Below are 13774 nucleotides of genomic sequence, written 5' to 3' on the forward strand. Positions count from 1 at the left end.
AAACAGTATGATAACCATATTCACCTTCCATATACGCTGCAGGTGTTTTATATTTATGAAGTAAGTTACCACCTTGCGTTTCAATTTTCTTGTCCGGTAAAATAAAATTTTTAAGTTTCTGAAGCAACGTAGGCTTTTTCTCCACATGTTTAAAATGATAACTCATTTTTAAAAGTCAAATTCAATTAATAAAATTGTTCGTAAAATATTTCCGGGATGTTCTGCAAAGTCAGCCAATCTGTGCGCGAAACACTCCAACAAGCCAATCAGGATTGAGCTACGTCACCACTTTGCTCACCCAATAGAAATAGAGTTTTACTGAAAAGTTAATCAGCTTACAACTCGCCCGAGATTCAAGAACCAATCAGAACACAGTTCGTGACGTATGTCACCCAATCACAGCACGGCTCTGTGACGTACACAGCAGCTGCGGTTTCTCGCGTCTCACTCCCAGCTCTAACCCCTCCTTCACAAAATCTTTTTACAGCGCCATTTTGAAAACGCCTTTTCAGTGAAAATTAATTCAACAACCACAAGAAAGACTCATCTGTCTGTTTCTCTAATAAGTGACAGAATTTCAATCACACAAGAAATTCTTTGCGTGGAATAGACGACGCTATTCTCACAGAATATACATTTGCTAGTAAATTAATCTCTTTACTCTACCCTTCAAGCAAGTAATTAATGAACTCGTTTTCCCTCAGAATGCACAACTAAGTGACAATTCGAAAGTTCGACTTGAACACAATTACAAAACAATCACGCACTTTCAAACGGAAAGACCCTAAAATCAAACACACATGAAATCCGTACAGGACTCTCACCTGTTTATAGATATCATGCACCATTAATAAAATAAGCGACGTTATCCGTACAGGACTTTCACCTGTTAATAGATATAAAACATGTATCCCTACAGGACTCTCACCTGTTTATAGATAATCATGTACCGACGTTATCCTATCCTTCATTCGAGCTTGAATATATCCTGTTACTTTTATCACAGTGAGTTTTATAACAGGCTCATTGTCCCTATACTCATGCTGTTCAAATTTCTTAGATAATCCTCACTATACAACATTCAAACCTAGCCCTAACATGTGTTGCACGGCCACAACACTAGTGATACACGGCGATACCACTACACTGAAACAGATCAAATGTACTGTGTGACTACCTTCTCATCACACTATCTGTACCGGTACAACTCACATATAGCACGAAAACAAACTCAACATGTGTTAAACATCGATCCTATATCCATACCAGAACGCATTGGTTACCATAGCAACCATCCTCTGCTACCAGAAGAATTGATCCAGCGGCCTATAGAAAATATGTCATAAACTACGCTACCTAACTTCATAACACACTCTAGAAATCATCACTTAAAAACATGGACCCATTAACAAAACCTGACATATTTTGACCAACTGAATCATGTGGCCTAATTAAACTTATATACAATTTATATACATTTATATACATCCGCGGTAAAAAAAATGTCATTATTCAAACAAATCCTAACTATTTTATTGGCCACTATGGTGATGGCATCTAGCTAATGATAACCTGCTCTTCTGAAATGACAAGACCAGCTTGTTTCAAAAGTAAGATTTTATTAGCTATTTATTTAATTTATAAGAATATAGTTTTATTTATGTATTTTTATTAGAATCATTGTAAGCATATTTGTAAGCATTTTATAGAATTCAGATTATTTGCAAAGAATTATACGTTTTTGCATTTATTTAAAACCTAAGTCCCTAAAATTAGCTAAATAAATGGAAATAAAGTAAAGTCTTTAGGGTTTCTTACGTGCTCCAAGTAAAGTTCGACAGCACGACACCCTCATCCAAAGGTTAGAAAGCAGCAGCGTGACCCATCCACGGGGCATGGGTCTTTATACCTTTCTGCGCTAAGCTAATCTAAGTAAAAGTAAATCTTTCTGCAAAAGTCGATGTCCCATTGGTTCGTGAGTGAAAAGTGACATGTCACCCCATAATTTCAAAACATCAGATCCGTCACTTTCTTAGACTCCATTGTCTTTACTGTACGTGCTCCGAGGCTTCCTTTGCTTGCAACAATTTTGTAATAGTTTTTCACTGGTTTCATTTCACTTCCTCGGATGCCAAGTTATCAAATGTTCCTTCTTCCGGTTCCTGACCTTGGCCACGTCCGACCAGAATAATGTCAGAGCCTCATCATAGTTCAACAAATGTTACTTCGACGGAAAACTTTAGAAAGGACATCTCAGGCTTCGTGCAGAAATTAAATTCATCATTTTAGTAAACTCGAGTGATAGGTCCAAAGCAGTCAATTTAATTTCTCTAATGTATAAACAAACACAAGAAAATAATTAATGAAAGAAATATTATTTATTCTGTTTCCACCCTTTGTTTAATAACTATTTATCCCACCCATTAGTCTAATGTTACCTAGCAAAAAGCAAACAAATAAAGCAGCACTTTATATCTACCAGTCTTCAAAAATTCACGAAATTCATTATGCACCTATAGAGAGTAGAATGACATCACATGGACAAGGAAAGCAAAATAAGCACATGTCACTTTTTAAATTCAGCTGCAGTCAGTTTTGACATGACAGAACGACAAAATTAATTTATTCTTTTTGCACGAACAGAAGATGCAACAGTAATGCACATTTATGAGCACATATGTTAATGTTCCCGCGTGTAAAAGTTTAATCTAAGTTGATTTAGTACAAATACATCACAAATCATTAATAGGATTATTTTATTTTATGGAAGTATGACTTTGCGAGTTGGAATGAAAAGAAATTCTCTATCTCGCTCCATCAGTATCTTAGTGCAGGGCTTGTACATTGCAGTATTGGGTCTGCCATTGCCAATCTTAGCCAGTTTTCCCACACTGCACCGGGTGAAATGCTGCCAATTATTGTGCACTCCATTTCTGTGTGGCCTTTAATTCCCAGTGAAAAGTGAACAATCATTTTCTTTGGTAACTTTCCATAGCATCTCGAAGACACTTTCATGCGTTTTATCATCATGTCAGACCAGTGCCGTAAAAGGGCAGGTACTGTGAGGTACTGAGTCCCTATATTTCTGTACTTTGAAAGGGAGGACTCTTCTCTGGGATAATGAGCACCTACAGTTTTATACTTAGATTTAAAGCACTGTGCCGATTTGTGTCCAATCCTCTGCCCATAGTTTCCTCTAGACACTAGTTGACTATCTCTGTTCCCTACTGAACCTGGGTGATGCTCATGCTTGCATTTAGCAGCTTCGCTTACTTCTTACTATAGGCATTTCCTAGCATTAGTTCCTACAGTGTTTTTAGATCTGTCCAAGAGACAACTAAGCTGTCTTGCCAGCGACTTGTTTAAAATAAAGCATAATTCCATCGTTATATATTGTTGACTGAATATCTTCCTACTACAACTTTACGTTTTGCCTGCTCTGAATTTCATATCGAATTCCCCCTAGCTTAAAAAAGGACCTGCTTCGAAAGGGTGGATTAGAATACAAATATTAGTTTGTTGTGTAAATATTTTGCTTATGTATGGCCCATATGACCTTCTGTATCCTATACATTGCAGTTGGAGTGTGTCCTTGAAGGATGTTTGCAAAGGGTTTCGCACCCCAAATAGTACTTACCTGATATTCTGAACTTGGTGCATTATGTCTGAAGAAGGACTCTCCAGAATTCTTAGACTGGTCTCTAAAACTTGCAGGCCCAGTGTAAGTTCATCCAGGTCAATTTTGTGTGCCACTATTTTTCTTCCCTGATCTTTGATTCTACATTTGATCTTGAACATCTCTTTCTTTAATTCTCTTCTGGTTTTCAGCCAAAGTGGCTGAAATATTACCCTGGCTGGATGTACACCACAGCTCCTCCTTTTAGCATAAAGGGTGTCTGGGTTGTGTAGTCCTGCTCAGTCACACTAGAAGCCGCTTTGCATCCTGTGTAGCGGGAAATGATACCACACTATGAGTGTGCTTGGTTCACTTCCTTCAAGCACAAAAGTTCATTGGGCCCTGGTGTCCTCCCCAGACCCAGTAGCCGCACCTTCACATCATTAATGAAGTGCTGGGAAGCTACAAGAGTGTTACATAATCCAAAAGGCATTACCAAGTATTTATACAGGCTCTACTCAGTATTAACTTCAGTTTTCCATTTATCTCTTTCCTTAATACTGACAAGATTATAAGCACTTCCTAGGTACATCACTTAACACACCTTTGTATCTTTGACCTTGTCTAATAGGACCAAATCAGTGGAAAAGGATATCTATCTCTGATGGGGATTTCATTGAGTACACGATAGTCTAAACAGAGTTGATAATATCCATCCAATTTGGGAATTAAGAATCTGGGGGCTCCTACTGCTGATACTAAATAGTAAATAAATCCCGTTGCTAAATTTTATTCAAGGTAGGCCCTTAAAAAAGAATTTTTCTTAGGTATCAGAGAATAAAAGAGGTGATGAGGAATCTTGGCTTGAGGTTGGTGACCTAGAGCACAATCATGCATACAATATTGGGGGACTTAATTTGCTGCCTTTTCACTAAGCACATTTTCAAATTCCTTAAATACAGGAGAAATAACAGTCTTTTTGTCATGTGTGTGGTAAAACAAGTTAGAATATGCCTGGTGTGATCCAAGGTTCATTGGCAACAGTTTTCTTTACAATGGCTGGAATTTATCTCAATATATATTCTCGTACACAGTCTAGGAAAGTATTGTCTTTTTTTAACCATCGGATTTCAAGGACTACAGGAAGCAATTGTGATGCATATATATCTAGACTGAGAGACTCTCCTTATGGGGTTATTAAAATAGATGTGTTTCTCAATGCACTTTGACTGATGAAAGAGGTTCCCCATAAATTCCTCAAATTGTTTTCTATACTGGCTTGGCCACATGGGGAAATGTGTACTTCTTGCAAAAGTCATGGTCAATACAACACCATGATGTGATACAATCCATCATAGCCATTACACTTATAGGGCCTTGTGGCATGGTAAGCACCATCTTAGTGTGGAAATTGATTCTAGTTATGGCACACTAAAAACGATTTAGCACTCACCTGAGGTCTGCCATTCAAGGATGATCACACCAGTTTCCCTGAGCAAAGAACAGCTACAAACAAAATGTACTTCTTCTCCGCAGTACAAATAAGTCCTTCTCGTACGCTTATGCTTTCTTTCTTCATCAAATGTTTCCTTAAGGAACTGATTCACATAGGTTCTGTTTGATATATCTCTTAAGGTACTTCAATGTTTGGCATTGGATACACTTAGTTTTCCCCAACTCCATGCTCTTCGCTCATTTTGCTGTTGGGCTTCTGTTTGGAGAGTGAGATCAATAGGAGCTTCACACGAAGCAGGTTGGTGCACTTCTATTGATGGGTATCTATAGTTCAGAAATCAACTGGGCCTCAGTAAGAAGTTGCTAAAAATTTCTGATGTGGGTTACTAATTCATGATTCCCTTTCCGACTCCATATGAGTGGATGGCTTGATGTGCCTTATTCTGGAAACCACGGTGAAAAATTCTAGGACTTGCTCCACATATTTTTAGATCATGCTATTGCTGTTATTTAAGGCCCCTCTGGTCAAATGAGACCGTATAAATGCCACTCTGGAGGTATTGGTAGTAAATGCTTATGATCTGGACATGAAATGTAATTTGCAGTGTGTCATGAAAATCTGAAATATCTAGGGATCTCCATCAAACGTTTACGGCATAAGTAAACTTGCTTAAGACATAGCTAAACTAATCAGAAAAATTTAGTAAACAGTAAGATTGGAAAGTGACGAAGACCCGACTGGGTCTAACATGAAACTTGTGCTGCTAGATGTGGGTATTTTATTTTTTTGGCGAAGTTCATTGATTTTTTATTGCATAAAAATTCTCTTGCTAGTGATATCTAAATGTTCCTGCACCTTAAACTGGTGTGTGTAAATGTCTGAATAAGAATTGATGTTGGGCCTGGCAAGCTATGCGGATTGAGAGTTAAAGTATATTTTTTGTGGATTCCAAAGCTGAACCCCAAGACTCTACCCTTGGAGAGTGATGTGGCTGTGAGAGACTGAAGTTCAGGGTTAAGACTCCATGGAGATAATGGGTGATCATTTGAGAAACACAGGCAGTGTTCGGTGTCCCAGATGCACAGGTATTGATAATTCTTTGGACAGGAATATACTTGCACACACCTCCTCAGTACCACCAGTTTCACAGTAAAGAGTTGCCGGTAACAGGCAATGCTGGTAACCCTTTGGTTACTTGAGGACTGGGAAGAGGATTAGGTGTGGTGCAGCCATTATGGAACTATTCAGGTGCTACGTGAGCAAGCACCAGTTGAATACGCCAGCCAGGTAGGTTTAGATTGCCACATTGTCTGCTTGACATCAAATGCTGGAGTGAATGGACCAAACAAGGAAGATGACTGAAGAGTGTAGGAAACAAGGAAGGAGTGTGGGAAAACAAGAAAGGTGCAGACAAAGAGGAAATGGTAGGCGAGACTACAAAATAGTCAGTTCTGCTACTAGTCAGCTGCAAGACAACTGAATGCTGTATCTGAGATTCATTAAATCCCTATGGAAGCTCCCACATTCCCTTGGTGATACACTCTGATTGATCTTGGGTTAGAGAGTGATGAGTCAGGGGTAAATATGCTTTGTTGTTAAAGAAACAAATGACATATTTTAACAAAAGAATAAAACAGATTATTACTTTGAGGCTACATATTAGCTTTGCTTTGGATAACTTTGAAACCATAGCAGAAAAAATATTTTAGGAACCACATTCTAAACTAATAAAAATGTTCCCTCTAATGTTGCATGTTGAAGTACATTTTGTGAAAAGAATGTTCATTTTCATACATTGAAAGTGAATCTGCACTATGGGCCTCATTATGATTGCGGATAATCCGCATACTCCGGGCCGGCGGAAGCCACCGCCGGCCCGGAGTATGCGGATTATCCGCCGCAGTGACATAGAAGACCCACCGCCAGATCAGGATGGCGGTGGGAGTGCGGTTGGACCAGCGGTGGACGGCAGGTCCGTCCGCCGCTGATCCGCGGTGTGAGGAGGGCAATTTGGTGACGGTGTCTGCAAGACACCGTCAGCCAAATTAGGAATTGCACAAACACATGCTTTTCCGCGGCGGCTTTTCCGCCGTGGAAAAGCATGTGGACTTCGGCTTTTGGAGGCCCGTTGCGGGCCCCCAGGGTGTCAGGGGTGGGGGGTGCACATGGGGGGTACCTATGGTACCCCCCAACATTTACATGCTCAAAGCGGCAGGCACCGCGCGGTGCCTGCCGCTTTGTGCATGTAAATGTAACACATGCAGTTTTAACATTGTGGCGGGTGCTGCTTCAAGCAGCACCCGCCGCAATGTTAAAACATACAGGATGTGACCGCCAGGGTGGCGGTCACATCCTAATTTGCACGGAGGGACCGCCGCTGCCCCTGCGGACGGTCCCTCCACCTCTGGGGTGGCGGACGGACGCAAGTCCGTCTGCCATCCTAATCGGCCCCTATGTGTGTATGATACTCCATCTTTTGTGTCTTTGCACAAAATCGACTGACCCTCTTTGCAGGCATAGGCACCATGAAGATTCCTGTTAATTATACGAACATATGCACATTCTTGTTTACAAAAATATTTCAACATCTTTATCATTCAAAGAATGTTCTATATTTATGAGAATTCTGAGAAGATCAGGCTAAACTTCCACCACCCACCTTCCTGCAGCCTTCCTGCTCCGACCTGATAACTGAAGAGGCTTCGCGAGGGTAGTGAGTGAAATTGTGATTTGTAATTCAGACGGGCTTCAATTCACAATGAAAGATAACCATGAAACAGGAATATTGAGCGAGAAACTTTGCACATTTATCACATCCATAAAAGTGCAGCTAGGAGACATATAAAATAGTTACTTGTGCATTTAAAATGGGGAACTTCATAGGAGGTGGATAGATACAACAAACAGGCTATGCAATTAGGCAAGAGATGTTAGCACTCTGGAGCATGGTCACTGTGCACGCGCACACATTTGGGTACAAGTTAGGAGTTCATCCCGGTAGTTAATTCTGGCTTCACACAAGTCCAGCAATACCAAATGGAATACTATAATTTAGAATGGCCCAGGCTGGATAAAAGTGCATTTTGGGAGCCCATAATGTGAAGAAGGCCCACAAGGACATCTGATTTCAAAATCTTCTAGAGTTAAAAGATACCAAGCAATATCTATCTCTGACCCCGCACTGCCAGCAAGATAATCAGAGTCTCTTGTTGGTGATTTCTTCAACAAGGGAAATTTGATATTTCTTCATGTACATGTAAAGGAGCAAGTCACAGAAACCTCCTGGTGAGGTCTCCACAAGTTGAGCTTGACTTTTAAGGTGACCACAGTCAACACCTTTGGAAGACTACAACCAAAATCTTGACCAGCTAGGCACTTCCCTTGGGTGTCGATCAAAGAAGTCTTGATGACTTCAAAGACATGTCATGTTACAATTGTAAAAAGTATTCACAAGAGACTCATGTGGTCCTTCACAGAAATCCATCTAGCACACCATTTAACTGCCAATTCCTCCCAGTGGCCACTGGCATCCTCTGATCTACGGTCTGTACAAACCAAGTCCACCAGTTCTCCCCACACAAATTGTTCCTGTTTATTCTTGGTTCTACCCTATGATTTAAGAGGGAATCTCTTAGTGGTCAAAAGTTCTCTCTGGATTCAGAGCGCCACTACAAGAACAAATCTTCTGCAGGTGAGTCATCCACAATAGAAAACACCCCCACATTCCCTGTTGACAAATCAAGAGGTCCTTGAGGCGGAAGCCGGGGACTCTTAGCATTTTACAAATCGTATTTTCGTGTGTGATGCTTATTTTTTTTTAAATTGTAAATATTGTGGATTTTAGCACAATCAGCTCCCTGGGCACTCCCTACCTGATAGCCCATGCTCGCGCTCACCTCGAAATCCCTCAAGCAGCCGATTAGGCGCTGCTCCCACTAACTTCGTCCGCCATCTTGGGTCAGAGGGCGAGCAGACCAATTGCTCGGCCCTCCCACCCTGACCACCACTATAAAATGTCCCGCCTCCCCGGAAGCGCAGCGGACGAGCGCAGCGGGCGCGCCGGATGCGCGCCGAAGGTGCGCCTATGGTAAGCCCGTCTGCGCCCGTCCGCGCCAGGCCGGGCCCTAGGGCCAGCCATGTCGGCCATACTATGTCATACTCGTCACAATCCCTTAGAGAGTTGCAGCATCCTTACACCCCGCCGTCCCCTAACACCATCAGGCGCATATACACAGCCGGTCTTATGCGCCCTGCCCCTCATTCTTTCTGCGGACGCAAACCTTCAGCCAAACCGACCTGGAGTGACACCTCCATCAGGGTGACATATCTGAACACCCGCTCTCTAGTAAAACACCACGACGACATCTACATCCTGCTGTCCACTAACAATCCCGACATACTTCTGCTCACGGAAACATGGCTAACTACAGAGTCTCTCCCAGATATTCTGGCGGCCCTCCCCCCTGATTACTACATTCTCCACGCCGACCGCCCTGGTGACCGGCCCGGGGGTGGGGTGGCAGCCACCATATCTAAGCGCCTGAACTCTATCTCTTCATACTCCCTCCCCCTCCCTGAGGTGGACAACTTGCTTATTAGCCTAGAAACTGATGCTGGTGCCCACACGTTCCTCCTCTTATGCCGGCCCCCACACCCTATGCCATCCTTCTCCACCATCATGAGTGAACAGCTGTCCAATCTATTAACACAGCACTCTAGTCTCGCCCTTTTCGGCGACTTGAACTACTGGTTCAATGACACCAATGCCGGTCCTCATGCTATCGAGCTCTTCGAAACTCTCAATAGCTTGAATTTGACCCAACAGGTCACCTCACCCACTCACATCAAGGGCCATATCCTCGACCAGATCTGGACCCATAATCTGGCTCTGTCCCAGCCAGTTATATCCCCTTGTGTATGGTCAGACCATTACCTAGTCAACACCACCATCACTGTCGTTGGCAGGACTCATGCCCCTCTGATGGCTGGTGGCTCCTCACGAAAATGGAGCACATATGATTCCCAGGGCTTTCTCGCGACCCTGGCCGACACCCGCCCAGTCATCAACCCCACAGACAACATCGACGCAATAGAAAGTGACATCGGCTCCTGGCTGAAGACGGCAGTGACCAGTTCGCCCCCCTAAATAAATTCCCCCGTACTAGGCATCACAACTTCCACAGATGGTTCTCTGATGACCTTAAGCAACACAAACTGAAAGTGCCCCAGCTGGAACGGATCTGGAGACGTGATTACTCCAACTCAGCCAGACTGTCTTACACGGCTGCGCGCAGAGACTACAAAACTGCCATCACCCTAGCCAAATCGGAACACTTCTCCAATAGGCTCTCGTCAGCGGTCAACAAATCAAAAGAGGTGTTCAAAATCATGAATGAACTCACCACAGATGACAGAACCCTCCAGCCCAGACCCCCACCCAAGAGACATGCGATGCTCTTAACCTCTTTTTTGTGGAAAAGATCATAAAAATCAAGAACTCTATCCCCCCTCCACCCCAGTCACATCCCTCGGACACCTCCCCTAATAACCCCCTGACCCTCACTACACTCCCTGCCCTCAACCCCATTTTGTTAGCGGAACTCGCTACCCGGGTCAAATCAGGCTCCCCAAATGACTGCTGTCTGCCATCGGTCTTGCGGAATATCTGCCTCAATCTACCCGACTGCATCTTACCCCTGCTGAATGGCTCACTCAGCAGCGGTATTGTCCCTAGATCTCTCAAAGAGGCCATCCTAGTGCCTCTCCTCAAGAAATCTGGCGCTGACCCCGCGGAACCATCCAATTATCGCCCCATCTCCCTCCTCCCTAATTTTTCCAAATTAATGGAGGCTCACGTCACTCGATGCCTTTCAAATTTTATTGAAACCTCCTGCCACCTTATGCCCAACCAAGCCGGCTTCAGACCTGCCCACTTTACTGAGGCCGTCATTCTGGCAGTCCTGGACACACTGAGGAGTAACGCGGATGCGGCGATTCCCCAACCCCTCGTACTCCTGGATCTATCGGCCGTGTTCGACACGGTGGACCATAACATCCTCCTCCACCGTGTCGGGCAGGCAGGCATCCAGGGTACTGCTCTTAAGTGGATCGAGTCCTTCATGACTGGAAGAATACAGGCCGTTCATCTGGGCCCTTATACAGCGGCAAAAACTCCCACGACCTGTGGAGTCCCCAAGTCTCCTCCCTCTCGCCACTGCTGTTCAACCTGTACCTCCGGCCCCTAATTCACTCACTTCAGAACATTATTGTCTACAACTACGCCGATGACTTGCAGATTGCCTTCCCACTCAATTCCCCTAATGCCATTAACACTTTTCACACCGTCATGATTCACATCCAACACTGGATGAACCTGAATCAACTGAAGCTAAATCCTGGGAAAACTGAGCTCCTTCTCCCTGGATCCAGCCTTGCTCACTGGGGCCCGCCGTTCTGGCCCTCTGAGCTAGTTCCCCCCCCAGTCCCGGTTAAATCAGTAAAAAGTCTAGGTGTGATTATCGACACCGAACTATCCCTCAAAGCTCAAGTGGGTGCTGTCATCTCCTCCTGTATGTACCAGCTCCGGAAGATCCGCAAAGTCAGCCACCTACTGCCACCCGCCGCACTAACCCAGGTTGTCATCTCTCTGGTACTATCCCGTTTGGACTTTTCCAACTCCCTTTACTACGGTCTCCCACAATCACTGCTGCACCGCCTTCAGGTTGTTCAGAACCAGGCGGCCTGCCTCATCCATAAAACTCCTAAATGGCAATCGGCAAAACCCCTGCTTCATAGACCGCACTGGCTACCAATAGGTCAAAGGGCAGCCTTCAAGGTGGGCTGCCTTACATTCAAAGCCCTCCACTGCACCGGTCCCGCGTTTCTCAAATCTCTAATCATCCCACATCGACCAACGCGTAACCTCCGATCAGCTTATCTTCATCTGCTAGTCACCCCCAAAGCTAAAACCAAGAAATTCGGTGGTCGTCGCTTCTCCCACCTGGCTCCCGGTCTCTGGAATCCCCTCCCTCTTTCCATCAAATCCAGCCCTTCCCTTCCTAATTTCAGAAAATCGCTCAAAACTCACCTCTTCCCCCCCCTTGGTTAAACTCTGTCTCCCATGCCTTACCCTCACTCACTCTGTCTCCAAGCGCCAGAAAACCTTTGGTGTCAGTGCGCTATACAAGCTTCATTTAACATAACATAACAAGAGGTTGATGGGTTTCACCCTGACATTCACTTTTCCAGGAGGGGAATTCTACTGAAGTGTTAAAATTAAATTTTTAGGTAGTGTCTTAAGCAGAGCAGCATGGACTTCTTCTTCATTCCATGTTAGTTTCCACAACTAACACTCACATTTTTCCCACAGTATGATGTAACTGATGCCTTATGAGATTTGCTTGTTGGCCAGGCAAGATTCGTAGAGGGCTTCTGGGAAAAGTGAGATGAAACTAGGGGCCTCATTTATGAAAAGTGACACATCGCTGCGAGAAAACAGCGATGCGTCACTTTTCATTGCGCCCTCCTTGCGACCCCAATGATGTGTCATATTTACAATATGACGCATCATTACGCAAGGAGATACAGATACGTTAGTATTTCTGACGAATCTGTAAGCGCAAAAGTGACGCATTGCTGGAGTGTGTCACAAAAGTGACGCAACTCCAGCAATGCATCCTTTCACATGGGGAAAGCCCCATGTGAAAGGGCTTGCGTCAGTCTCACGCCTGCTGTGAGGCAGGCGCAAGATTTTGACGCAACAGCGTCCTAAAAGTGACGCAGTGAAATCTCATAGATTTCACTGCGTCACTATTACGAGGCTTTTTGCAGGGGAACGCGCCCTCTGCATACATTATACCTGACGCAGGTATAATGTAGCGCAGGGGTTTACAAAGTGACGGATCTGCTTAGATGCGTCACTTTGTAAATAGTGCGCAACAGGAAGCATGTTTACGCTGCCGATGCGTCACAAAAAGTGATGCATCGGAAGTGCAAAACTGACGCAAGGGCTCATAAATGAGACCCTCGGTTTCTTTCTTGAAAGGGCATCACTCTGTCCACAGAATCTGAGCCAGGCTTCCAAAAATCAAAGGTGCTCTCCCTTTAGAACAATAACAGTCAATTACTGTGATGGTACCTGACTCCTTGATGCCTCCAAGCTGTAAGTATGGAAAGATCCAGACATTTATTGAAGGGGCTACAACAAAACTGTGTTTTTAACCCATATGTGAATAAGAATGAAATATAAAGCTACTGACAAGACATTTTTTTTGGCCATAGGACATTACTTCCAGCCTCCCAGAATGTGACAATATTAAGCTGGTTCCTTGGGATTCATTTGGGTACATCTAAGGCATATGTTTAAAGCTCTTGTTTGGCAGCTAATCGAGTACTAGTGGTCAGTTGGGGAATGACACAAATGCCTTACATTCACAATGGAAATGAACTAAGCATCTAAGGTTATGTTTTAAATGACATTTTCTCATTTATATGATTATAATGATTTTCATTTATTCATCAATAAAATGAACACCATCACAATGGATATGACAAACTAAGGTGCATTTTACCAATGGAAAAGAAAACTAATGACATCTAAGAGTTTGGACAGGAGTTCCCCAAGGTCTTGGGCCTCCTTCTGGCCAATTTTGCCAAATACTCGACACAACTAACTTGCCTGTGGACTAGCATTTACAATTCTA

This window comes from Lissotriton helveticus, chromosome 4_1 (assembly GCF_964261635.1).
Source record: "Lissotriton helveticus chromosome 4_1, aLisHel1.1, whole genome shotgun sequence".
In the NCBI taxonomy this organism is placed as follows: domain Eukaryota; kingdom Metazoa; phylum Chordata; class Amphibia; order Caudata; family Salamandridae; genus Lissotriton; species Lissotriton helveticus.